Here is a 26677-nt window from a genome sequence, read left to right as displayed (position 1 = left end):
CCTCAACACAGGTGCACTGTGTGGTGTAATTAAGCAATTAACATCCAATCATGCTCTGCAGTGACTACAAAATTACTGAGCAGGACCAGTTAATTTTGATTTTCCATCAAGATAGCAAGAGGACAAGATCTCAGTGGCTTTGAAAGAAGGTTTATTGCTGGGGAACGGATGGAAGGAGCTTCAGCCACCAAAACTGCTCCACTGGCTTTGGGTTTCGACGGTGGCTAAAGTGATATCTGCTGTCAGACCTGTAGGAAAAATATCATTACATAGGGTTGGTAGCTGTGACCAACAGAGCACATTTGTTAACTGTGATGTTCGTGCATTAGTATATTGTGTAAAGAAAATAAGAAGAGCAACTCTTCCTCAGACTGGGACCTCACAGAGATGTGTTTTTAGGGGTTAAAACAGCAACCTGAGATGGACTTGCACCCCTCACTACAAAGATGAAGATGCATGTTGGAATTCAGTGGTACAAAACCAATAAGCACTGGTCTACAGACATGTGGAAACGTGATTTGGTTCCGTCAAGTCATCCTCCACCATGTTTTAGACAGGTAGGCGAACAGGTCCTCATGCTTGACCACTACAGTGAAGACATCTGGTTTCTCTGTTATGGTTTAGCACACATTTTGCTGGCCTTAATTGTCCCCATGGAGAGACATGGGGACAAGACAAATACAAAGTAGTTCTAAGTGATCGCTTTTATCCTGATCAGACCGCTCTCTTCCAGGATGACAATGCTTCCATTCATTGGGCACAAGGGGTCACTGAATGGTTTGAGAATGAAAATAATGTGAAACATGTAGTCTTCACAGTCCCCAGAACTCAACCCAAATGAAAATGTAGGAAAGATTTTGGACCGTCGTGTTAGACAGCGCTCTCTACCACCATCATCAACACCAAATCTTGATGTTCCATCCTTCCAGCAGAAACTTGGACAATTAATGCGAGGCACAATGAAATCTGTTCTGGTGACCTGTACTTTAATAAGACACTTTGTGTTTGTTTTTCCTTCACTTTGTCACTGCTTGTAATTTGAAGGGGGGATGGTGATATCACAGTTATTACTATTTATTGATACAGTGAAATATTCTGTTTCTTACTGGTTTCATGCACTGTAGCTTTTGGTCAGCAGATGTCACAGTAGGACATTGTTCCTGTTTAATTTAGATGAAATTATGGGTCTGTTGGATCTATATGTCTTTTATGTTTTACATGACAGTGAGGAATATGTTTTGATATGAATTTCTTAAAGGAAGTGCTGTAAAATATCTCCAAATTGCAGTACTATTGAAGTAAGTGATGCTTTTGTCCTTTGTCCTGTAATGTTTAATTTAATCTGATATCTCTCCAGGACAAGCCAATGGAGAGAGTCATTAAGGACTTACATCTTTTAATGAGTGATGAAGATTTTTAAATAACACACAAGAGTGCATTTTTAATTTGACAGGATATATCTTTCTGTTAGCACAAAGCTGTCAGCAGCATGCTAATTGGAAGTGTGTTTTAGCGTTATATTCTAAATTGTCATTCAAAATGATCCAGTAATGTGCTGAAATCACAGCTTTATGCCTGACATCTACATTTTCTGCTCTGTTTTCTACTATTCAGGTGTTACAATCCAGCCTCTATCTCACAGTCATGATTCCATCCATACGCAACTTTCAAGCATACTGACACAAAATACACTATGATTGCCTCAAGAGTGCTTTTGTACCTTAGCCATTTGGTTTGGTAAAGCCAAGTGTTCTTGAAAATTCAGCTATAGATCACCTTGAAAATTGGAATATGTCACTTTTGAAGAAAGCTTCTGCTTCACAAAGCCTGCATTGCTATCATAGGGCGTTCTGGCATAGACTGAACAGAGATGCTAAGATCGGTGACAGATGGTAGTATAAACTCTGGTGTGCAGTGGACACACTGTGCTCCCTGCAGACAAGCATCCAAGGGAGATAGGTCAAAGGTGAGACTACACAGTCATGGAGAAAATGGAGTCATCATTGCAAGAAAGAGAAGAGACATTAAAGAGACAGAATAGGAAAAGAAGAGAGAATTACTGAGTGCTTGCATCTGCCAAGATAACCGTAGAGTGGGTGAGAGGCCTCTTCAATGACACAGCCCTGTGAACATGAAGAGGTTTATATTTACAGTAACAGCAAATTCTCGAATAAATAAGAGGCAAATTTGACAGATAGCAGGAACCGCAAAAGAGTGTTTTCACACAAACCTAAATTATCAGCCAAAATCAAGCAGCTGGTTCACATCCAGCATCTGTCATCATAGAGCAGGTGTAACTAGCTTAAATTGTTAAGTAATCACAGACAAGGGACCCCCAAACAGACAAACAGTCTGTCGGTTTCTTAGTACATGGATACTGTCATATTCAGGTGCAAAATAAGCAACTCACTGTGTGCCAAATATGACTTTAACTAAGACTAAGGGCCAGCCAGTATCAAAAGTACTGTGTACATATGAAAACACTGACTCTCTGGATCTGGACTGCAGCCAAAATACTGGCAGAAGTAACTCTTCTACCTGTCCTCTCTCTAGAATACTTTTCTTTACTCCCAATTTACTCAGTGCATGCTTTCTTCCTCCATCTTATCCACTGATGACCACGTTCTCTCTTTGAATTCCTGAGCCTCTCTCGCACTTGTTTACTTTGTGTTTTTTCCTGCAGTATAAGCATGAGAAAAGTTTAATATTGCTCTGGACATCTTGAAAGAATTCAATGTGGATTTACTGCTGTAGATTCTCTCTGAACGTCTCGCTCTCAGTCCCGGCACAGACACGAGTCCGTGTACCGCAAGCGTGCAGTTTTGACAGCACCAGAATCCAAATCACACAAACAAACCATCCACATCCCTTCAAAGGTATTAATATATTCTCTCACAAGTCATGCAGGTGTCTCTCTCTGCCCATGCCTTCACAAACTCTACATTAAAAACACTGGCAAGCATTTGAGACCAGCTGAGGCGTGTTTGAAGCAGCAGATTTTTGACTAACCTATCGCTGGCCAGTGAGCTAGCAGGTGGTGTGTTCTCAAAACTTAACTCATCCACAGTGTGATGCATTGACATTGTCCAAAAAGATGCATTGTGTCAAGTAAGACATGAACCCCAAAGCTCTAGTGATGTCAAGGACAAGTTTACACTGATGAGCTACAATGTTAAAACCACGACGTGAATATCATTGAACATGACAAAGACCTGGAGGTGTGACCTAGCCTCCAAACTCCCCCGATTCCAAACCAATTGAGCGTTCTCAGCATGCGCTGGAACAATCTAGAGAGGCCTCCCTCTGCAAGCATCCAAAGGAAAGCTGCCAGCATCCCTCAGCCAAACACCCCCAGATGTCCTGTGTCCATGCCCCGATGGGTCAGAGCTGTTATGACACCATGAAGGGGATCCTACACAGTATTAGTCAGGTGGTTTTAATGTCGTGGTTGATCTGTGTATATGTATAGCAAATGCACATATTGTGCCTTAAAAGTGCATTAGATTACTGAGAAAGAACATTTAATATTGTGCTTAAGAACTAGAGTATCATCATTTTTCATGCTGCATAACTTACTGTGACTGTAAAGTGGCCATTAACCCCAAGATTATTTGCCAACACTGTAGAATGATACATTTCCTGACTATCACTAATTCTTTTTCTGGGTAGGCTCCTTGGTGCATGCATAACATGGATTTAATGGGCCGTGTTGAGAGCCTGTCATGCTACGATAATCTGATTACTTTTTTTTTAGTAATGTCTACTCTAGTAATTCTCTCAGTTTGCCCTCAGCATTCAATGCATTATTATTGGGTATGTAAAAGGAGTTGTTTGTGGGTAAGGAGTGCGTGAGTGTTACTCTAATGATACCAAAACAGGAAAAGGACTCCTTGTAACTCTAAGGTTATCTTTTTATATGTGTGTTTCTTCTTAGCTGGTAACGTGAATACATTCAGGAGTCACTGGACTTTGCTGAAGTCACTTTTGTGTGTGTGTGTGTGTGTGTGTGTGTGCGTGCGTGCGTGTGTGTGCGTGTGTGTCCACTCTGTGTTTTTACTGTGAGTTCTGGCTTCTGGAGAGCAATGTGAACCTTAGGCTTGACCTTAAACTACCATGTCTTTTGTTCTCAAGCTAAATACGTGCTAAAAAATGTGACTTGGAGACACGTGTGGAGGAGTGGAGTTGTTTACAAGCACATTTAATGGAGGACAGTGTAATGTGTTTATCTTTTAATAGGAGTAATTACAAATTTTTCATGATTCTTTGATTGCAGTATTTTAATAATCTGCCCAGCATTTATAATGGTTGAATTTTTGTCAGAGGTCTGAGCAAAGCCGATGAAATGTTACGTCCAATAATACCTGCAACACTCTTGTTGTGTTGTGTATTTTTCTCCCTAAGGTACTGGAAGTCACATTTGCATCTTTTTTGTACTCTGTAGCTTCCTACAATTGCACTGAATGTCTATGGTAATCTTCTATAGAACTTGCTGTAATGAAGAAAGCAATACAACCAAAAGCCTCAACTCTGATGTCCCAAACTGACCATGTCCACTTTTTTAACTCCATTACAGAAATTTTTTGACATCAGATAAGCTAGAAAGTGAGAGTAATGTTGATAACTGTCCATATAGTGGCCAAATGGCCTTCCATAAGCTACAGTAGCATGTGTCACTTTGCTTCTATCTACCTCTGTTGCTCACCACATTACGCAGCCAGTCATCACGAGAATGCAATTACACCCACTCCCTCACAGCTCCTAATAATAGCCACAGATAAATCATCAATGTGACATGCCCATGACACACTTCCAAATTTTAATAAGGCGACCATGGCATGAGCATGCTTCTGAGCGTAATACGCCCCACAGTTCAGATGGGGAGTAACTACAGAATAACAAACAATACAACACAATTAAACACAATTATGCTGCTCAGAAGAAACGCGTGTACCACTGAGCAAACAGTTTTCACATTTACGCCTTCCCCAAGTGGGCTCCCTAGTAATGTGACATCTCAGGGATGATGTGGTGGTGATCCAACTCCATTCTTTCCAGGTCTGAGTACGCTGGGACATCACACATCGACTACCACCACCAGCACCGCCTCCATCGCCCCACCCTCTCACCCACCTCACAGCTGATCTGTAGCAGGTTGAGCCAGAGGCCTGCTGACTAGTAAGAGGCAGGGTCATTAGGCCAGGTGGTGCCTGGTTTCTGGACATCTGGTTTCTCTGTTATGGTTTAGCACACATTTTGCTGGCCTTAATTGTCCCCATGGAGAGACATGGGGACAAGACAAATACAAAGTAGTTCTAAGTGATCGCTTTTATCCTGATCAGACTGCTCTCTTCCAGGATGACAATGCTTCCATTCATTGGGCACAAGGGGTCACTGAATGGTTTGAGAATGAAAATAATGTGAAACATGTAGTCTTCACAGTCCCCAGAACTCAACCCAAATGAAAATGTAGGAAAGATTTTGGACCGTCGTGTTAGACAGCGCTCTCTACCACCATCATCAACACCAAATCTTGATGTTCCATCCTTCCAGCAGAAACTTGGACAATTAATGCGAGGCACAATGAAATCTGTTCTGGTGACCTGTACTTTAATAAGACACTTTGTGTTTGTTTTTCCTTCACTTTGTCACTGCTTGTAATTTGAAGGGGGGATGGTGATATCACAGTTATTACTATTTATTGATACAGTGAAATATTCTGTTTCTTACTGGTTTCATGCACTGTAGCTTTTGGTCAGCAGATGTCACAGTAGGACATTGTTCCTGTTTAATTTAGATGAAATTATGGGTCTGTTGGATCTATATGTCTTTTATGTTTTACATGACAGTGAGGAATATGTTTTGATATGAATTTCTTAAAGGAAGTGCTGTAAAATATCTCCAAATTGCAGTACTATTGAAGTAAGTGATGCTTTTGTCCTTTGTCCTGTAATGTTTAATTTAATCTGATATCTCTCCAGGACAAGCCAATGGAGAGAGTCATTAAGGACTTACATCTTTTAATGAGTGATGAAGATTTTTAAATAACACACAAGAGTGCATTTTTAATTTGACAGGATATATCTTTCTGTTAGCACAAAGCTGTCAGCAGCATGCTAATTGGAAGTGTGTTTTAGCGTTATATTCTAAATTGTCATTCAAAATGATCCAGTAATGTGCTGAAATCACAGCTTTATGCCTGACATCTACATTTTCTGCTCTGTTTTCTACTATTCAGGTGTTACAATCCAGCCTCTATCTCACAGTCATGATTCCATCCATACGCAACTTTCAAGCATACTGACACAAAATACACTATGATTGCCTCAAGAGTGCTTTTGTACCTTAGCCATTTGGTTTGGTAAAGCCAAGTGTTCTTGAAAATTCAGCTATAGATCACCTTGAAAATTGGAATATGTCACTTTTGAAGAAAGCTTCTGCTTCACAAAGCCTGCATTGCTATCATAGGGCGTTCTGGCATAGACTGAACAGAGATGCTAAGATCGGTGACAGATGGTAGTATAAACTCTGGTGTGCAGTGGACACACTGTGCTCCCTGCAGACAAGCATCCAAGGGAGATAGGTCAAAGGTGAGACTACACAGTCATGGAGAAAATGGAGTCATCATTGCAAGAAAGAGAAGAGACATTAAAGAGACAGAATAGGAAAAGAAGAGAGAATTACTGAGTGCTTGCATCTGCCAAGATAACCGTAGAGTGGGTGAGAGGCCTCTTCAATGACACAGCCCTGTGAACATGAAGAGGTTTATATTTACAGTAACTGCAAATTCTCGAATAAATAAGAGGCAAATTTGACAGATAGCAGGAACCGCAAAAGAGTGTTTTCACACAAACCTAAATTATCAGCCAAAATCAAGCAGCTGGTTCACATCCAGCATCTGTCATCATAGAGCAGGTGTAACTAGCTTAAATTGTTAAGTAATCATAGACAAGGGACCCCCAAACAGACAAACAGTCTGTCGGTTTCTTAGTACATGGATACTGTCATATTCAGGTGCAAAATAAGCAACTCACTGTGTGCCAAATATGACTTTAACTAAGACTAAGGGCCAGCCAGTATCAAAAGTACTGTGTACATATGAAAACACTGACTCTCTGGATCTGGACTGCAGCCAAAATACTGGCAGAAGTAACTCTTCTACCTGTCCTCTCTCTAGAATACTTTTCTTTACTCCCAATTTACTCAGTGCATGCTTTCTTCCTCCATCTTATCCACTGATGACCACGTTCTCTCTTTGAATTCCTGAGCCTCTCTCGCACTTGTTTACTTTGTGTTTTTTCCTGCAGTATAAGCATGAGAAAAGTTTAATATTGCTCTGGACATCTTGAAAGAATTCAATGTGGATTTACTGCTGTAGATTCTCTCTGAACGTCTCGCTCTCAGTCCCGGCACAGACACGAGTCCGTGTACCGCAAGCGTGCAGTTTTGACAGCACCAGAATCCAAATCACACAAACAAACCATCCACATCCCTTCAAAGGTATTAATATATTCTCTCACAAGTCATGCAGGTGTCTCTCTCTGCCCATGCCTTCACAAACTCTACATTAAAAACACTGGCAAGCATTTGAGACCAGCTGAGGCGTGTTTGAAGCAGCAGATTTTTGACTAACCTATCGCTGGCCAGTGAGCTAGCAGGTGGTGTGTTCTCAAAACTTAACTCATCCACAGTGTGATGCATTGACATTGTCCAAAAAGATGCATTGTGTCAAGTAAGACATGAACCCCAAAGCTCTAGTGATGTCAAGGACAAGTTTACACTGATGAGCTACAATGTTAAAACCACGACGTGAATATCATTGAACATGACAAAGACCTGGAGGTGTGACCTAGCCTCCAAACTCCCCCGATTCCAAACCAATTGAGCGTTCTCAGCATGCGCTGGAACAATCTAGAGAGGCCTCCCTCTGCAAGCATCCAAAGGAAAGCTGCCAGCATCCCTCAGCCAAACACCCCCAGATGTCCTGTGTCCATGCCCCGATGGGTCAGAGCTGTTATGACACCATGAAGGGGATCCTACACAGTATTAGTCAGGTGGTTTTAATGTCGTGGTTGATCTGTGTATATGTATAGCAAATGCACATATTGTGCCTTAAAAGTGCATTAGATTACTGAGAAAGAACATTTAATATTGTGCTTAAGAACTAGAGTATCATCATTTTTCATGCTGCATAACTTACTGTGACTGTAAAGTGGCCATTAACCCCAAGATTATTTGCCAACACTGTAGAATGATACATTTCCTGACTATCACTAATTCTTTTTCTGGGTAGGCTCCTTGGTGCATGCATAACATGGATTTAATGGGCCGTGTTGAGAGCCTGTCATGCTACGATAATCTGATTACTTTTTTTTTAGTAATGTCTACTCTAGTAATTCTCTCAGTTTGCCCTCAGCATTCAATGCATTATTATTGGGTATGTAAAAGGAGTTGTTTGTGGGTAAGGAGTGCGTGAGTGTTACTCTAATGATACCAAAACAGGAAAAGGACTCCTTGTAACTCTAAGGTTATCTTTTTATATGTGTGTTTCTTCTTAGCTGGTAACGTGAATACATTCAGGAGTCACTGGACTTTGCTGAAGTCACTTTTGTGTGTGTGTGTGTGTGTGTGTGTGTGCGTGCGTGCGTGTGTGTGCGTGTGTGTCCACTCTGTGTTTTTACTGTGAGTTCTGGCTTCTGGAGAGCAATGTGAACCTTAGGCTTGACCTTAAACTACCATGTCTTTTGTTCTCAAGCTAAATACGTGCTAAAAAATGTGACTTGGAGACACGTGTGGAGGAGTGGAGTTGTTTACAAGCACATTTAATGGAGGACAGTGTAATGTGTTTATCTTTTAATAGGAGTAATTACAAATTTTTCATGATTCTTTGATTGCAGTATTTTAATAATCTGCCCAGCATTTATAATGGTTGAATTTTTGTCAGAGGTCTGAGCAAAGCCGATGAAATGTTACGTCCAATAATACCTGCAACACTCTTGTTGTGTTGTGTATTTTTCTCCCTAAGGTACTGGAAGTCACATTTGCATCTTTTTTGTACTCTGTAGCTTCCTACAATTGCACTGAATGTCTATGGTAATCTTCTATAGAACTTGCTGTAATGAAGAAAGCAATACAACCAAAAGCCTCAACTCTGATGTCCCAAACTGACCATGTCCACTTTTTTAACTCCATTACAGAAATTTTTTGACATCAGATAAGCTAGAAAGTGAGAGTAATGTTGATAACTGTCCATATAGTGGCCAAATGGCCTTCCATAAGCTACAGTAGCATGTGTCACTTTGCTTCTATCTACCTCTGTTGCTCACCACATTACGCAGCCAGTCATCACGAGAATGCAATTACACCCACTCCCTCACAGCTCCTAATAATAGCCACAGATAAATCATCAATGTGACATGCCCATGACACACTTCCAAATTTTAATAAGGCGACCATGGCATGAGCATGCTTCTGAGCGTAATACGCCCCACAGTTCAGATGGGGAGTAACTACAGAATAACAAACAATACAACACAATTAAACACAATTATGCTGCTCAGAAGAAACGCGTGTACCACTGAGCAAACAGTTTTCACATTTACGCCTTCCCCAAGTGGGCTCCCTAGTAATGTGACATCTCAGGGATGATGTGGTGGTGATCCAACTCCATTCTTTCCAGGTCTGAGTACGCTGGGACATCACACATCGACTACCACCACCAGCACCGCCTCCATCGCCCCACCCTCTCACCCACCTCACAGCTGATCTGTAGCAGGTTGAGCCAGAGGCCTGCTGACTAGTAAGAGGCAGGGTCATTAGGCCAGGTGGTGCCGCTGTGATACCCACTGTGCAGCACATGTCTGGCATTAACACCTACAGACAGGACTATAGATTAGCACACTCGGATCATTAATCATTGTTCCAGTAAAATGCGATCAAGACTTTACCTGTTGTCATGCATGCTGTTCGCAGTATTCCTGCAGTTAGATGTGGAAACGGTCTCTTCTTGGAGGTTGGTGTTAGCGACATACCTGTGAATGATTGTTAGTTTGAGTCTTGAAACAGCTCGTAGCGCTATGCGGTTCCTTGGTGTGAAGGTAATACCTTGCAAAAACTCAAGACTCACTCAAGCCGAGGTAAAAATACAATGAAATGGGGACAAAATTAATTAAAATTAGCAAAGTTATCGGACAGCAGCACTTTACAACAATCAAAATATCTAGTCTCAGTTAACCCTTAGACATCCTAAAGCCAATGCAGCCAGTACATTTGAGTCAATATATAATTGAGGGACTTGAAGTCTATCGGATATATCTTGAATACATTTTTTTAAAGTAAAAAAAAAAGTAAAAAATGTTTTTTTATGTTCATTATGATCATGCCTTTACAAATACCATAGTTATTTATTAAGGAAACAATCATTTATTAATGATTAATTTGTAATTATCAAAACAATGATAAAATGAGCTTATTCAAAAATTGTTTTGATTGTGCTCTTTTTATTAAGTTGAGATAATCATGACAGATATTTCTTTTTTGACAATATATCAGATTTTATATGGAAAATAACAAATTGTATCTGTGTCCGAGAAATCCCTTTCAACTACGTTACCCATTACAAAAACACCTCTCAAGGAAGTGTGTTGATTCCAGATCACATGACCTGCTCCACATGATGTCATTTCCTCCTGAAGAAAAGACTGGCAAGACTCCAAGGCTTTCTGAGTTATTCAATATAAAGTAGTGTGTGAGTCAAGTGCGGATTTATTGCGTGTCAACAGGTTTACTACAATATCTTTATGAATAACTTTCAATTTCAATTTTACTCAATTGTACATATAATATTTTAGAACAGTCTTTCTCTGAAAATGCCATGTGGTGTTTGGTTATAGGCGGCCATGCTGGTATTAGGCCTGAAAACAGCAAAAATGTCAACTATGATACCTGTCAACTATATTACAAAAGTACCGCAATTCTATATTGATCCATTTATCTAGATATAAATAATAAATAAAGATTGAAAAATTATTTTATCAATTTGTAGGAAAACATGCTTCAATTCATAAAATGTTAGTCACATCATGTTAAAATAAGTGAAATATTTAGGAATTGTATCCTTCAACCAATACAGTTACAAATATAGGCATTTTTCTCTATATGTCGGAAAATCTGCTTATAATTTAGCAACCAGTGCTCTCATACTCATCTTGAAATAAAGCTACCTCATCCAGAATGTACACAGAAAAATGCCCTATTGTGCTTGAAAGAAGTAATCTTGACTGAGATCAATGTACTTGTACTGCTACAGGAAATGAGATTGGCTCGTTTAAAGAAATAAATTAATCTTAGTGCTGCGGTGAGGCACTCGTAATGGATACCTGCAAGAGGGCTTCAGTTTCTCTTCACAGCTCTTTGCTTTTGACGAGCAAAGCATCATTCTGAATCGATGCTAGCACAGATCATCATCAACCGAGTCACCCAGTCACTGAACTTCTGGTATCACAACTTACTAGTCTAACATGAGAGTGAAAATATAATAGCAAATGAAGTGTTGACATAATGGAAGACACGTGATCTAGTTAAGATAAGATAAGATAAGATAAGATAAAGTTCTTTATTTCTCCCCACTCCAGGGGAAATTTACATTGTTACAGCAGTTTTATTTACAATATATACAAGGGTGGCAAAATTTTTAACAGAAAAAATAAAAATAAAAATAAAGTTTAAAAGTGCAAAGATGTGCAGTGCAAGAATGTCTGTGCAAATTTTATGGTTTGGGGTGGTAATGATATAGTCCAGTTTATGTTAACATCAGCCAGTGATGCTGATGTTGTAAAGTCTTATAGCAGATGGAATGAAGGACCTGCGATAGCGCTCTTTCTTGCAGGGTGGATGTCTCAGTCTGCTGCTGAAGGAGCTGCTTAAAGACCCCACAGTGTCATGCAGTGGGTGAGAGGGATTGTCCATGATGGATGTGAGCTTTGACAACATCCTCCTCTCACCCACCTCCTCTATGGAGTCCAGGGAACAGTCCAGGACAGAACCAGCCCTCCTGACCAGTCTGTTTAGTCTCTTTCTGTCCCTTTCAGTGCTCCCTGCTCCCCAGCAGACCACTGCATAGAAAATAGCAGACGCTACCACAGAGTCATAGAATGTCCTGAGCAGAGTCCTGCACACTCCAAAGGACCTCAGTCTCCTCAGCAGGTGGAGACGACTTTGGCCCTTCTTGTACAGGACCTCTGTATTGTGTGTCCAGTCCAGTTTGTTGTTGAGGTGAACACCCAGGTATTTGTATGTGTCCACCATGTCAATGTCCAAACCCTGGATGTTCACCGGTGCAGTCCGGGGTGTCCTCCTCCTGCGGAAGTCCACGATCATCTCCTTCGTCTTACTGGCGTTGAGCTGCAGATGGTTTTCGCTCACACCAGTCCACAAAGTCAGACAACAACTTTATCTTATCTTATCTTATCTTAATAAAAGCATGAAGTAGTGTCTCTGTTTTGGCTTGTGAGAGAAACGGTCACATTCTGGCAAAGCTCTTCAAATAGTGAAATGCATTTTTGTTATGTTTCTAATGTGATGCTCAAAAGTTAGATCTGAGTCAAAATGAGTCCTTTTTTTCACACAAGTTTAAAGCCAAAGCTTGCAGTTTCACGCAGAGTTTCTCTTAGTTTCAGTCACTAATGACTAAGACTTAATTTTGTCAGTAGTGAGTTGTAAAAAGGTTCTTTGCCACCCATAGCTTGAGATCTAAAACACAGTTTGAAAAAGGCACTGACTGGCCCTGGGTCTTTAGAAGACAGCAATGTATAGATTTGAGTCATCAGTGTAGCTTTGGAATTCCTTCTGATGATGCTTCAAGTGAAGGTTAAAAAGTGTAGGACTTAAAATCGAACCTTGAGGAACACCATAAGTAATTTTGTAGCTTTTAGATGAACATTTATCTATGCTTACAACAAATAGGTAACTTTAGATTCAAACCCTTTAAAAACAGTACCAGAGAGGCCTTGTCAGACTATGAAGTCTGTCTGAAAGAATCAAGTTAGGACTTTTACATTTCCTCAGGTCATTGACAGTCTTTTCGAGTGCTTTCACTGTACTATGATTGGTGCAAAAACCTGATCTGAAGAGATTACATTTCAATGTTAAGTAGATCTTCACTACAAAAAAAACAACTATAAAATAATTCAAAAAAAGGATGTAAGCATAGGAGTAGGTTTGCCAATTTTATTTGGGAAATACATTTTTCCAGTGTTTCTTCATAAATAAGAGTTCTGTGATGTTAACAGACAAATTTGAGCCCATAGTCAAAAACATAGAACAGAACAAGCATGACATTTTTACTTACATCCATAATTACTACTGCAAACTTATCTGACTTCCCACTTGATATGTTACACTAGATTTCTTCACTTCTTTAATGAGAATTCAGTAGCCATGTCGATATAATATGAAATGACCAAAGAATGCAAAAATAATATGAAATCCAGTGGTGTTCAAGGTATCAGATCTATAACAAACTAACGAACATAACCGTGATTTAGACCTTCTTATCATAAACAGCCTGCTTATTCATTAAAGCTTATAGGATCAGCCAATATGCAAACTTCTGTTATCCGTACATAAATGGTTTGTATTGTATTTTTCTATAGGAATACATGACTGCTGTGCTGTGGTGTAATATTAATAACAACATAGTTTGATTTAATCATTGTTAGTGTACGTGCAAAAAATTCTGACCTTAACAAAAACAGGTTTGCTCTTGTCGGTGTTGATTAAACACCCCTCTAGTTAAAGCATGAAGTTCCTCAGAAACAGTAATATAATCTCAGTAATAAGTGACAATATATCGGGGTATAAACAAGTGACACAGGTAAAATGCTCTAATCGGAAAACTAAGAAGAAATATTTCGTCAAATAAAAAATAAGTACTTATTGTCTTTATTTAGGATATTTCACCTTAGATTTAATTTGTTCTAGTGTATGACTTCCTGTTAGAGAGTGAACCAGGTCAGTGATGTGGAGCGCTCATCTGCTGCCATTGCCCACAGAGCTGAGTAACATTTTTATTTCTGATTGATAAATACCCAGTAGATCATTTAGCTACACTTACTGCTGTTCTGAAGATGTTTCCAGAATCGTCAAAGACTCTTCGGACCATCTGGATGAAAAATGTTTTTAATCTGCTGCATGTTAAAGTAGATATTTCCCCAAGTTGACACTCGAGGGGGAATACACGAGAAGCGTAAACAGGGCCTAGGCTAAATAAAAGTTAACTAATAGTACAGCAAGAGTAGACAGGAATGTTTGGTGACTTTCAGTACTGACCCTACATCTCCAGATGTCTGTATCTTTTGAGTGCCAATTTGGCTGTTGCATGTTGTTAGAAATGATGAACTCATTTGAACCGGATCCACTGGATAAATGAAACAACTCTTGGTGCCATCTAAGAGTTGTGAGACGAAGACAGCTCTCGATTTGCCTGCCAAAGAGTAAAGCAGCTCTCTGAATGACAATGGGCTTTGCTGTGTCAGCTTCCTGAACTGTCTGTGAGTGATTACAGGGAACAGATGCACTGTACAGATGGGCATTGGTCTTTTTTTCATTACCAGGCACATGAAGCAAACTCTCAATGTGTCCACCGGGCTTTTAGAAAGCTTGCATTTATGATATCGTTCAGGCTGGCAACTGGAGCATTTAAAGCCTGTCCCATTCTGTGTGTAATATGCAGACATTGTTTTGGAACATATATTGAGCACTTTAAAATGATAATGTTCACTGCTGCCCCACCAGAGTATGACCATGAAGACTTCAGAGTTCAAGCACCTATATAGGTAGATTTCTCATTGGACATCAGTCCTGATTTGCCTAACGAATGGAAGGGAGACTAGATTGAATTTCATTACGCTGTGCCACTCTTAGTAATTTGGGTATCCATGAGCTTATGATCTCATCTCCAGGACGTCCTTTTCAATTGTTGATCTGTTCTTTAGCCCCAAGTGTCTGGCTATTACTAGAAGATGTTTCTCATCCGGCTATCGTTGTCTTTGCAGGTGTCTTGCAGTTAGATCTGGGACTAATTTAAACGGGAACTGCAGATTTTACACCTCACTGTCTGTTTACAGATCTTGGAGAGGACTGCTTCATGTGTGAAAAACTTTATGAAGCCTTTGTGGCTCTGGAGGGAGCTGAGAAATTCAGAGGAAGTGCAGAGGCAGCGTCAGTCGGGGCTGAGAACTACAAATTAGGAAAAAAAAAGGGGGGGGGGGGAAGTCTGGGGGTGGAAAGTTAGAAAGAAGCGACCTCAACAGATCTGTGTAGCAATGCTCTTCATCTCAGCTAGTCTCAGTAAGTGGGATCAGCATGGAGTTGCATTGTGGGGAATGTAGTGACCAGGTTTTGATAAGAAAGAAGAATAAAACTGGGATATCTCTGGGATAAATTGGTTGCCGTGAAAAAAGGAGTGTTCCTTTAAAAGCAGGCCAAAGTGCACACACACCAGCATCTCTGCCTCTTCCTGCTCTCCAATGTATTATTTACATTTACAACTTAGGCATTTTAGTATTAATGTAGAAGCCATCTCACTCAACACCTTAGCAAACACTATTCCATTCATGTGATAAAAGCATCATTGATCAGATTACTGGCTTGGTTTAGACTCATGAAATAGAAATAATTCCCCACACATACACGCTTTAACACACATTAAAGGTTCCATCATTCCTGCCAGGCGGATTCGGTCTCGGGCCTCTAAGCCATTACAGCATTGATTGGAATCATATTTTGTTGTAGGGGCGGCAGATGCTGATCGACAAGCAAACTCCCAGGCATGTTGCACATATGGGAGTTGATGTGCCTGCCATTAATTAAATCACTCTAGGCCAGAGACCGCTAGTGGATGATGGCTTTTATTTAAACTGCATAAATCACTAACATTGTGGGAAAAATGCAAATGACGCCAAAGCAAAGTGCGCCTGTCGCCTGAGTGTTCTTTGATCGGATGGAGTCACTCTGTACAGCCCTGTCACTATGATTTAGACTCCATGTCACTTTGCTCCAGCCACACAACAATGTTCACGTCTGTATTTTATGACTCAGACCAGCTCCTTTGGTCGGATCCCATTTAGATTTATACATCTCACATGCTGAAAATTATTGTTTTGCACTCAAACTCCCCTCCTATAGTCACGTAATTAACCTCGGTTACATGTACGCTTAGTTATCGGCCATCGCCCTAACCATTTGTCCTGAAGTTAATACCGTGTTCCAGGGTCACTTTGTAAATTAGGTGATAGACCCATGTATCACTGCATGTTTTTGGCCTTAGCCCATCAAGTCGTGACTTGACTTTTATCCTTGGGAATTCAAGGCTGGCCCTGACACAGACAGACCGCTCCCATAAGTTCCAGCTGTTTATTCTCGCCAGGCCATCAATCTCTTTTGGCTGTCTCCGAAGAGACGACTGACTAATGGAGATGAGACTCAACGTTTTTTATCTCTCTCCCAGTGAAATTGATGCGCATGCCGCTAAACGTGAACCCAAAAGGGAGCCATCTGTGAAACACTGATGCAAATCCATTTTATTTACCGGATTCTCCACCTGTTATTAAATATCCTAAATCATAATAGAAAAGCTAAGTCAGTTAGTTTGATAGCACCTCGTTCTTCTTTCAAATCCTCACTTGTTTCATACACTTTCATCTGTTTCTATCCTTTATTGCGCTCATTTTTAATCTTGCCGTCTTCTGCATCAGTGCTTAGATATAAAATGTCCATTTTAAGGTGATCAGTTGCTCTTAAAAATTACATTCCTATAAAGTAAAACTACATTTTCATGTATGCCTTGTACTTACTGGAAGTTAGGACTTTGATGTAAAAGGAAACAATTCCAGTTTGAAAAAGCCACAAAACCCATATTTGGACAGATGTAGGCATAAGTCAGCAATAGGATCGTGCTGGATCTCTTCAACATGATTATTTCCATTATTGATCGGTATTTTGATTGATTTGATTGATTAATCATTTAATCTATAAAATGGGAAAAATACATAACACAGTTAAGGACCAAAATGACATCTTCATATTTCGGTGATGTCTGACCAGCTGTCTAAAATAGAATGTAATTTTATGTAATTATGTTACAGTGACATAGAGAGAGAGAGAGAGAGAATATCAGGAAATTGTTACATTTTGAGGAAACTGTGAGAAACTGACAGATTTTTTTTTACACATTAATTGTTTTGCATATTTCAATAAATTAATGGAAATGCAATCAGCAAATAGTTGTCATTTTTAGATAATTTTAAAGAAAAACTTGAAAATCTGGACTATTTGATATTGTTTCTGACTTACTATTCCACTATGACAAAAAATAAGCTGCGTTCAGTCATGCTTGATAGGTCAAGCAACAGGCTGCCTTTCTGTCATCAGATGTGAGATGAAAACCTACCTTCTCCTCGCTGAGGTTACCTCACTCAGTAAGTGCTCAGATGCTTTTATGCACAACCATCTTAAAGCCAGTGGTAGAAACTAATTATATACATTTTCTTCAGTGCTGTACTGAAGTACAGCTTTGAGGTACTTCTACTTTAGAAGTTTACTTTTCTGCTACTTTATGATTCCACTTAAGTACATTTCAAATAGCAGTGTTGTTTCTGCTCCACTATATGTACTGCAGCTTTAGTTAATATTTACTTTAAAGATGAATATTTAACATGAAGGATAACATAAAATACAACACATTTCTGATGATTAAACCAATGGTTTGAACCTGTTTGGCTTCTGACATCTTACAAAAAGGAGTGTGTAGTCAGGATCTGTGAGTTAACAGTTCCATCAGAGTATTTTTTTTGCCCTCACATGGTTTCAGTTCAATAGAAGTTAAAATGATCCAATATGTCACAAAATAATGAAAAATTAGAGAGAAAGTGGAAACAAAACTGTAAGCAGATTTGTTTGTTTCCTCTCTCATTAATCATCTGGTAACCCCTCAGATTTATCTGATGTTCCTGTGTATAAAACTGAATATAAAGTATTTCCAGCTGCAGCAGCTACAACAGTAACATAGTGTTAGCACTGATGCTTTAGTAATAATAATCTAATGATGCCATACATAATAATATATCAGCATCAAACCAGTACTTCTGTTTTAATACTTCAATAATCTTTTTTTACAGCAGGGATTTTTCACATAGTACAGTTACTGGTGTATTCTTGCTTGGCTGTATTGCTGCTTCTCTTTAAGTAAAGGATCTCAATATTTCTCCCATCACTGCTAAAAGGTTTAAATTAGCTCCAATTTAAATAGTGCTCCCCTGTGTTTTAAAATTAGGCACAATTCTTTTTTAAAACCAGCTTTTCTCCAGCCACCCTGCGGCTACTCCCTGACGACTTGAAAGCGAAAACACGGCAGTGGCATTTTAAAATAAAGCACAGTAGTGTGAACACATCCCTCAGGTGGTTGCCGCTGCCAGCATATCCACCTCCAAAAGCTGGAGTAGGCCTGTCACACTGACTGCAGCCCATTTGCATTATTAAATACAAATACAGCGTGGTAGCTAAATATTGTTTATTTAATGGCAGGAACACCTGTTTTTTGGAATATCTTGCAAGAATGATATAACTTTAGCACCTCTTTGTGTCATGATGTCAATACAATTATCCACTCTTACTTTCAAATATCACATCATCAGTAATACATTAGGCAATTTTTTAAATTTTCACATGCCCCTGCTTTGTTTTAGCATTTTTATCAGTCCAAATTGTGAGCCTTCAGTCCCCCTAAAACCTGAGTTGGCCCTATCCAGAGCCAGCTACTACTTAGTCATGGCTGCTTAAAGACAGCTCTGATGGACTCTCTTGCTGTCGGTCTGCTAGTTAGAGCTTGTTAACCCGGGCACTTTGAAGACAAGGTCAGGCCTAATATACCCCAGAAGTCATTTCAGACCACTCTCAGCCTATTATGGCAGAGCTTAAACAATAGGCTATTCAAATGTATGCCTTGAATAAATGAGTACGTGGGGGCGTTTCAGCCATGTGCATCCTGAATGTAAAGAGCCTCAATGTTTACATGATTGCACATAGTAGCTTTTAAACCCACTTCAGCATGTGTGGGCACTAATATATATGTTGGTAAGTGTGTGTACATGTGTGGCTGTGAGTACTGATGTTACAGTGTGGGTGGGGGGGGTTCAACTGGGACTCCACGCCTGGTTGCACACCGCTACCCATGTATCCACAGGGCCTACTGATCAATGCTTAGAGAACATCTGAGAGAACAGTGGGAATTTTCATGGAGCAGACTGCGCATCAGTGTGCTATTCCCACATTTATCACTCGCCTACCACTCCTCCGGATGAGCTCACACTTTGTTCAAATCAAAGAGATTAAGCCAAATAAATGGCTGCATGAATAAGTGAATGATTTAATCTCTGCAGTTCTCTCGCCATCAGACTATGAATGAAATAACACGCAGTGATAGATGGCCAGGGCTATGAAGTCGTAAAGAGGACATAAAAGAGGCCATCGATGTAATATTTATCGCATTTGCAAATACAGTTCTGCTACGACTCCATGACTCATAAGCATATCTATTGAGGATGACCTCGCATCATGTAATATTCATCTTTCTGTCACAGATAAACTGTTCCCCGTGCTTCAGCCCCTGACTTCAAGCATAATGAACAGATCCTAGAGAGGGCCACGGGTTGAGCGGGGAGTAAAGAGCATCCTCCCTCCCTGGGCATCTTCCTATCCGGAATGGAAGTGGGCCACATTAAATCAGTCTTAGTGGAGACGATGGATTAGCTTCATTCTGATGCATCTGCATTAAGTAAGAGAGTGCAAAGGAAAACACTTTGCACACAGGAAGGAGACTCCACAAACATATTGTCTTTCCCCTTCTTCCTCTTTGCCCATTGCTATGGCAACGGGATGTCTTCAAACACAGGAGAGCTACGGATTTGTGTGTCTCTGCATTCACACAACTGCATTGGCTTTTTGTGTATGTGTATGATAAAGGACCTGTGTGAAAGAAAGTCTCCCAGTGTTTGTGTTTGGCAGCTGGAGATTGTTTGCTGTTTTTAGCAGTAGTGAGTCCCTTCAATGCCTCTCTCCTCTTTCAGTCTCACTCATTTTGAGTCACTTTCTGTCATATATATGCACTCTTTCTTGTGTTTTTGTTCTCCCCTCTCACATGTCGTTCCTCATTTCAGAGGCCTGTCTTCTCATTCCAGGAGTGTGGTAGCATTGCCTTCCCTATAACGTAGGACACTGCAGAGCAAAAATAAGCTGTACTGTGGTTGCTAGGCTACAGAGGAACAAGGAGGATCTCGAAAGAATTCCTCCGTTATGAATTGTCACATCGGATGGCCTTTAGCATTAAGGCGCTTTTGAAGTCATCACATTGAGATAGACAACCGCTGTGCTTCGGGCTGTGCTGCATTTGCTGGGTATTCCCTAGCATGCATCTGATTTCAAAAGTGGATGTAGATGTCCAGGGCCAAGCCTGTGTCAGCTTTCTTGTAGCCCTTTTGGCTTTTGCACTGTAAGCATTTGCCCCCGTGAGCAACCCCTTCAGCAACTAATGTGAAATCCTGTGGAAAACAGGGGTTTTATTGTCTTTCCATCAAGCTGCTGTGACACAGATTCAAGCTCCAGTGACAGCGAGGGACAGAAGGAGGGAGATGGTTAGGAGCAGCGTAACGAGAACAGGTCAGTGGTGGTAACACCATGCTGTTGGGAAATCCCAAGGAGAAGGTGTGCTAGTGTTTACATTCATTCACCAGGCGTTAGTGTGTGGAAACACATCCTTATGCATTCAATGCGATCAAAACAAACACCTTTCCCAAGACCATCAAGTGTGATTTATATGTGCTGGTGTGAGGCTGCCTGATTCTAGCCTATCAGATGTTTTCCCTCATTTTCTTCTTTACCTGCCTGAGGCCATTGGCAAGCTTATATTGATCTCTTGCTCCTTTGTTGATCCTGTTTCAGGCTCAGTTGTTGTTTTAGCTGACAAGGGCCACAATGTACCTCAAATTAATTTGCCCTCCATGGTGTTGAGAAGTGTTCTTTGTTACATTTTCTGAATGGCACTTCTCTCAAGTATTGCTTTGACTACAGTGTCTTGTGAAATTTAAAGTCAATGGTCTTTGATTAAACCCCTAAAATCTCCTCTCTGTGCTACATATTTAGAAGTTTTTGCATGAAAATAATCCCTTCTCGCCTTAAAGTGTCTACACCTAGAATGCTTGGCTCTTCACTCATTCCTCCCCACTACAGCTGAGCACACCAGCTCACCTGCAAATCCACTCAACCTGCTCTGCTCTACTAAATGACACATTGCAATATTGGAGTAATACAGTCATGCAGCTGAAAAGGAGTGTTGATACAGAAAGCCTCACCCTGCAAGTTGACAGTTTTTAGATTTGTTGGTGTAAAATTGGCAGCCATTGCCATTAATACACTGTCGTTTTAGGGCAAAAATGCAGTGACTGCTTATTAGGCTCATGATATGTTTTCCAGGATATAAAAACCAGCATACGGACATGCTAACAAGGGGAAAAACTTGATTTTCACTGCAAGTGGCCTTTTAAACTCTTGCGGTAAATATTTTTGGGCTGATAATGTATCAAGTCACAATGTGTGTCCTCCTAACTCACTGTTTTGGTTTTGTGGCCCACACATTAGCCGTTCCGATCCACTCTCAGCACTGTTAACAATGTTGTTCCCAGCAGCAGACAGTTAACGAGAAATCTCGAAAAACAGACTGTAAACAGGCGAAACAGCAAAGAGACAAAACTGGTGAACACATTGGAGCACTTAGCAGTTAAATAGTCACATATTTCCCTCTGGAGTTGGTGGAAAACAATAGAAAACTGAAAAGAGAATGAAAAATATAGTTAAATTCATCAAATGGGAAGAAAAGAAGAAGATAAACAACAACAAAAATGTCCAATACACTGCATACAACAGCTGAAATGTTCCAACCTGTCAAACCAAGCTAAGAGGTTTTATATCTTTAAAGAGAACTCACATCAAACTCTATTCATAGGTCTTGGGGGAGGAATATATGGAAAAGAGTTCAAGAGAGAGGGCAGATTCTGACTAACTGCCTGAGGGATGTCATTTGCATCACCATACTCTGATGACGGAGACCGTAGAATGATAGTTTCTAACACAATCATACGTGATCATACACTTCGTTGTCTGGCAAAACAATCAGCTTGCCTTCGTTTGGATGATGCTGTAAGCAACGCCACCCTGGCTATTCCCCAAGATGCGTTTACTAGTTAACAAAGAGACAGGAGGACCCGGCACGGCTCCAATATGGCCACCCAGTGACATGGCTGACCAGGTGTTAGACACATCGTACGCTGCCTCTGGGCTTGCTTCGTCTGCTTTCTCCTCATGGCCCATTAGGTCCATTCCAGGAGATGGAGCATAATGCAATACCCTGGACAGTACTCATAAAGTACACACAAACACACACATACACGTGCACTACTGCATCTGTACCGCGTACATTCCCTGGCGGAGCAGTCGGAGCCAAAGGCAGCAGGTGTGCGGCTGCAGAAATCTGTTGTGTGGCGTCGGCGGGTGCCAATCCTTCATCGTTACACAGAGACCCAATCACATGGAACAATGTTGTGACATTACGGTGACATGAAGAGAGAGACGGAGGGAGTTTGGAGGAGGGAAAGGAGGGGGTTTCTGAGCCTTGCCAAGTTACTGGGTACATCCACATCCAACACATGGAGAGTTTTGGCTGTTTGAAGCTTCTTTTGATTTGATATTTTTGGTGAGATTAAGTGTGAGTAAGTGAATGGACCATCTCTGTTGTTGCGGTTGTTAGCGGGATGACTCCTCGCTCAACTTTGCAGGTGGTGACCTCTGTCGGTAGTGTGTGAGAAAGAGAGAAATAGGAATCAAATGGCTTGCCGTTACCTCAAATGTCTCCACTTTGTGAAGTTTTACAAAGTGAACCGTGTTTGTGTTTGTAGTGGCGGCATATGGCATCTAAAGACACACACACATACACACACACCCTTTGATATCTGATGCTGCTGAGAGTGCTGATAGCCAGAAGAGTTTTCTTTAAAGAGTGAATAGTCAGGCGGGGTGATTTATCAGCAAATGCTCTCAGTCACTCCCACTCTCTCCATCTCTCCATCTCCATCCTTCCCTCTCTGCTAGCTCCCTCCCTCTGCCCCCTCCATGTCCCTCAGTGTAAAATATGAGCACAGCAGCCCTATAAATCTGGACGGGAGATAATGAGAGTTGGTCCCCTCAGTCCAGTGGGCCACCAGCTGGGCTCGGTGCCAATGACATCATCCTCGGGGAAAGCGAGTGGATTGATGAGCGTGGTGACACCGTGCCATTGGTTCTGAGACAGACACACACTCATTCATGCATGCACGCACACATTTCAGGTGTTATATCAAGTCTTTGCACATGACACAGTGTATATGTAGTTAGTTTATTACAGTGTACATAATATTCTTTCTCTATAGGTTTTCTGAGTCACTCTTACAATGTTGGCACATTAATGGGAGACTAAGTAACTTTTTAATTAGGAAACATCACACTCTTCCTTTCACATATGAAAAGTTAAATTCATGGGCAACAAAAAGCAACTGCTCAGTTCAGTGCCCTCAGCCTTACTTGCTTCAAGCTTAAGGTGACTGAGGTTGCTACTCTTAGGAAATGTTACATTTTGCTTTACATTTAGACTTTACTGTTCACTTACTTTGTGATTCTTTTCCATTTGTGCTATTGCCAGATTACAGTTTATCGTACGCCTGCACGGGCTGCTGTTGAGTAAAGTTACATAGACTCATTTTAAGTTTGAGTATTGTAATATTTAGTCAAATTAATGTGCATGTGGTGCTGGATTGCTTTTTTAAATATGTTACATAGAGACATATGAGGCTGTTAAATAATAAGACCTATGCTGTAATTTACTTTTTTTACTTCAATTTTATTACTTCAAGCAGATTCAAACTATCAGGAATATGCCGATCAGTCTATATCACATTGTTTGCACATGCTCTGATTTGATTTGCATAAACCTCATTTTGTTATTCGATAGCCACACCTCATATGGATGTGTTTTTTTTTAAGTCTGTAAAACCTTACTTTTTAGATTATCTGACTAGTTGTTGACAGTTCTTACCCACGTCTCAAGGGCTGGCACTGTCAGTCAGTCTACCACTTTGGTTTTAATGAAAATAACTCCTCAACTGTTGGATGGATCACTGTGAAGTTATGACAGTCATTGTCCTCCAGAGAATGACTTTGGTCATCCTCTGAAGTTTCCTCTCGTCCCCCCATGAAGTTAATATCCATGGCTCTAAGTGAAAATCTCAACAAATATTCGATGGAGTGCCATTAAAAGAGCTACACACATTCATGTCCTCAGAATGAACTGTACAATCTGTGTTAATGATCCGTTTTCCTGAGGTGCTATCATGAAATCTGTATTCCAAGGTGGCCAGTACTTTGGTCAGTGACTCACTGCCTGCTAAACTGCTCTAGCATCATGTTCAGTGCTAACTGGCTATAATGTTAACATGCTGAGATGCTAAACTTTGAGGATGACCACGATAAACACTGTATCTGCTAAATATCAGCAGTGCTTGTGATTATGTTAACATGATGACATGTCATTTGGCGGAAGCATTGCCGTGCCAGCCCAGAGCCCTACAGAACTGGTAGCACAGCTGTAGACGTTAAAGGGGGGTTTATGATTGTGCGTTGGTGTCTGTTTGTGTAGCTCTCTGCATACAGAGTGAAAGATTATGGGAATTCAATTAACGCAGAGGTTATGGAGGCGTTAGTGTGCAGTCCTCCAACAAGCTAACACTGGGTTGCCCCTTTGCAGTGATGCTGTATGTAGGTAGATGAAAGGTTGACTCAAACCAGGAAGATAAAGCTTCCTTTTGGTATAATTAACCATTTACAACCACTATGTTCACTGTTTCTGCAGCACGCCTGCCTGTAATGCCCACGAATGTTGATTTCACAGCTCTAAACTACACTATGACTTCTGTCTTTTCAGTGGCAGGGGCAAAAGTAAAAGGACCAACAGTAGCGCAAGTATAAACACAAGTAACCTGCATTTCCAGATGTTCCATATATTTCTGACAGTGCCTCCTAGTGGCAGCAGACAGCTACAACAGGTAGACGTGCACCTGCAAACCTCAATGCAGCACCAGTTTGGAGTGCTATGGACCTTCATTGGTCAGTAAAACTATAGTACAGAGCCAATTAACTGTCCATCCCTAATTGCAGTATTTGATTACCCAGCCCAAATATGTTCTGAAAACCCATGCATTTTAATTAGTTAATTTTGTGCAGGGTATGATTTTCCAGATACAGTTGACACATCGTGCCTGTGCTGAGAGATGGGTTTCCAATTCAAACCAAATTACTTACTTCAATCAAGTCTCATTTTCTGGATGCAAATGGAGTGATTTGTTTGACTCTGTCTTGTTCCGTAATTGAAAATTATTGAAACAAGGACAACTCCATTGGAAGCAAATAGAGCTGTGTTTTCCACTAGTTTCATGGGGCAGAATAAAAAATGAGACATGCCTGGAGAGAACCTCATGTACAGAGACACCACACAATGTGCTTCCCTGTCTCCATTTTCCCCCCTTCTTCCACTTTGTCCTTTCTGTGTGTCTTGTTTGCTTTGTATCTACAAAACTAAAATGTCTGAATGAATAAGAATAATAGACAGTAGCCTCACTACTACTGTCACTGACCTTGCTGATTACTTTCATGCTTGACGGAGCCTCTTCTCTGCTTCTTTGTCTGTTGTTATTGAGCACAATGCCATGCACATGTTAGGGGCAATGAGCTGCAATGGAGCTTGACAATAATTACAGTTATTGATTCACAGCAATAAAAGTTATGAGATGTCAACCAATGATTTTTTTTTTTTCCCATGTATGATTCATTACATTTGTAGTCAACTGCAATTACTGATTTACCTGTGGAAGTGGGATTCATTGAGGAAAATGTGGGATTTTAAATGGATGAGTCACTGAACACAACAAACGGTGATGCTGTTATGGGCCGATCTAGTCTTATTTCAGTCAGTTTGTGAATTTTTTGACTGATTAAATTCTGCTCACCTATTTCTTTAGAAAATAGTTATTCTGGTAATTATAGAGGTTGCAGTACTTCTTATTTTTATAACTGCGTTAAAATGTTTTTCCCATTCTGCCATCTGTTGTTGCAGAATTCCGAGAGGTTTATTTCTGTCTGCTACTCCGTATTCTACGTCATAAAGTGACAGAATTCTTGTAAAAGTTTTTCCTGCTGGTAGTGTTATATGCAGTGAAAGATGGGCGCAGATGCCCAGTACATCCTCGGAGATTTATGTTAACATGCTGCACATGCTGAAACTATTTGTGAGCAAAAATTAAATGTGAATTGACTGCAGCCCATAGTTGACTGGCTCCCATGTGTCAAAGCTGTCATATGGCATCAGACGTGCAGACATCACAGTCAGTTTAGTATGATTTACACTTCGAGGAAATCTCTGATTGTAAGTGAAGGGATTTAAACCTGCGGATAACTCCTAAGGATATGACCTGGAGCCCACTCCAGCCCCCGTCACATCTCCCTCCCCACAACAGCTGATCTTGGTTACTCCGTGGACAGTTACAAA

At 40.6% G+C, this 26677-nt stretch overlaps 1 protein-coding gene across 9 annotated transcripts in view; it reads left to right on the top strand.

Moving 5' to 3' along the window:
* Positions 1 to 26677, top strand: part of dlgap2a (discs, large (Drosophila) homolog-associated protein 2a) — a 195818-nt gene that overhangs the window by 66009 nt on the left and 103132 nt on the right. The gene's annotated exons all lie outside the window — the stretch shown is intronic.

Source organism: Amphiprion ocellaris, chromosome 20, assembly GCF_022539595.1.
Source record: "Amphiprion ocellaris isolate individual 3 ecotype Okinawa chromosome 20, ASM2253959v1, whole genome shotgun sequence".
Lineage (NCBI taxonomy): Eukaryota > Metazoa > Chordata > Actinopteri > Pomacentridae > Amphiprion > Amphiprion ocellaris.
Note: the sequence above shows the minus strand (reverse complement) of the source record. Positions and strands in the feature narration are given on the sequence as shown.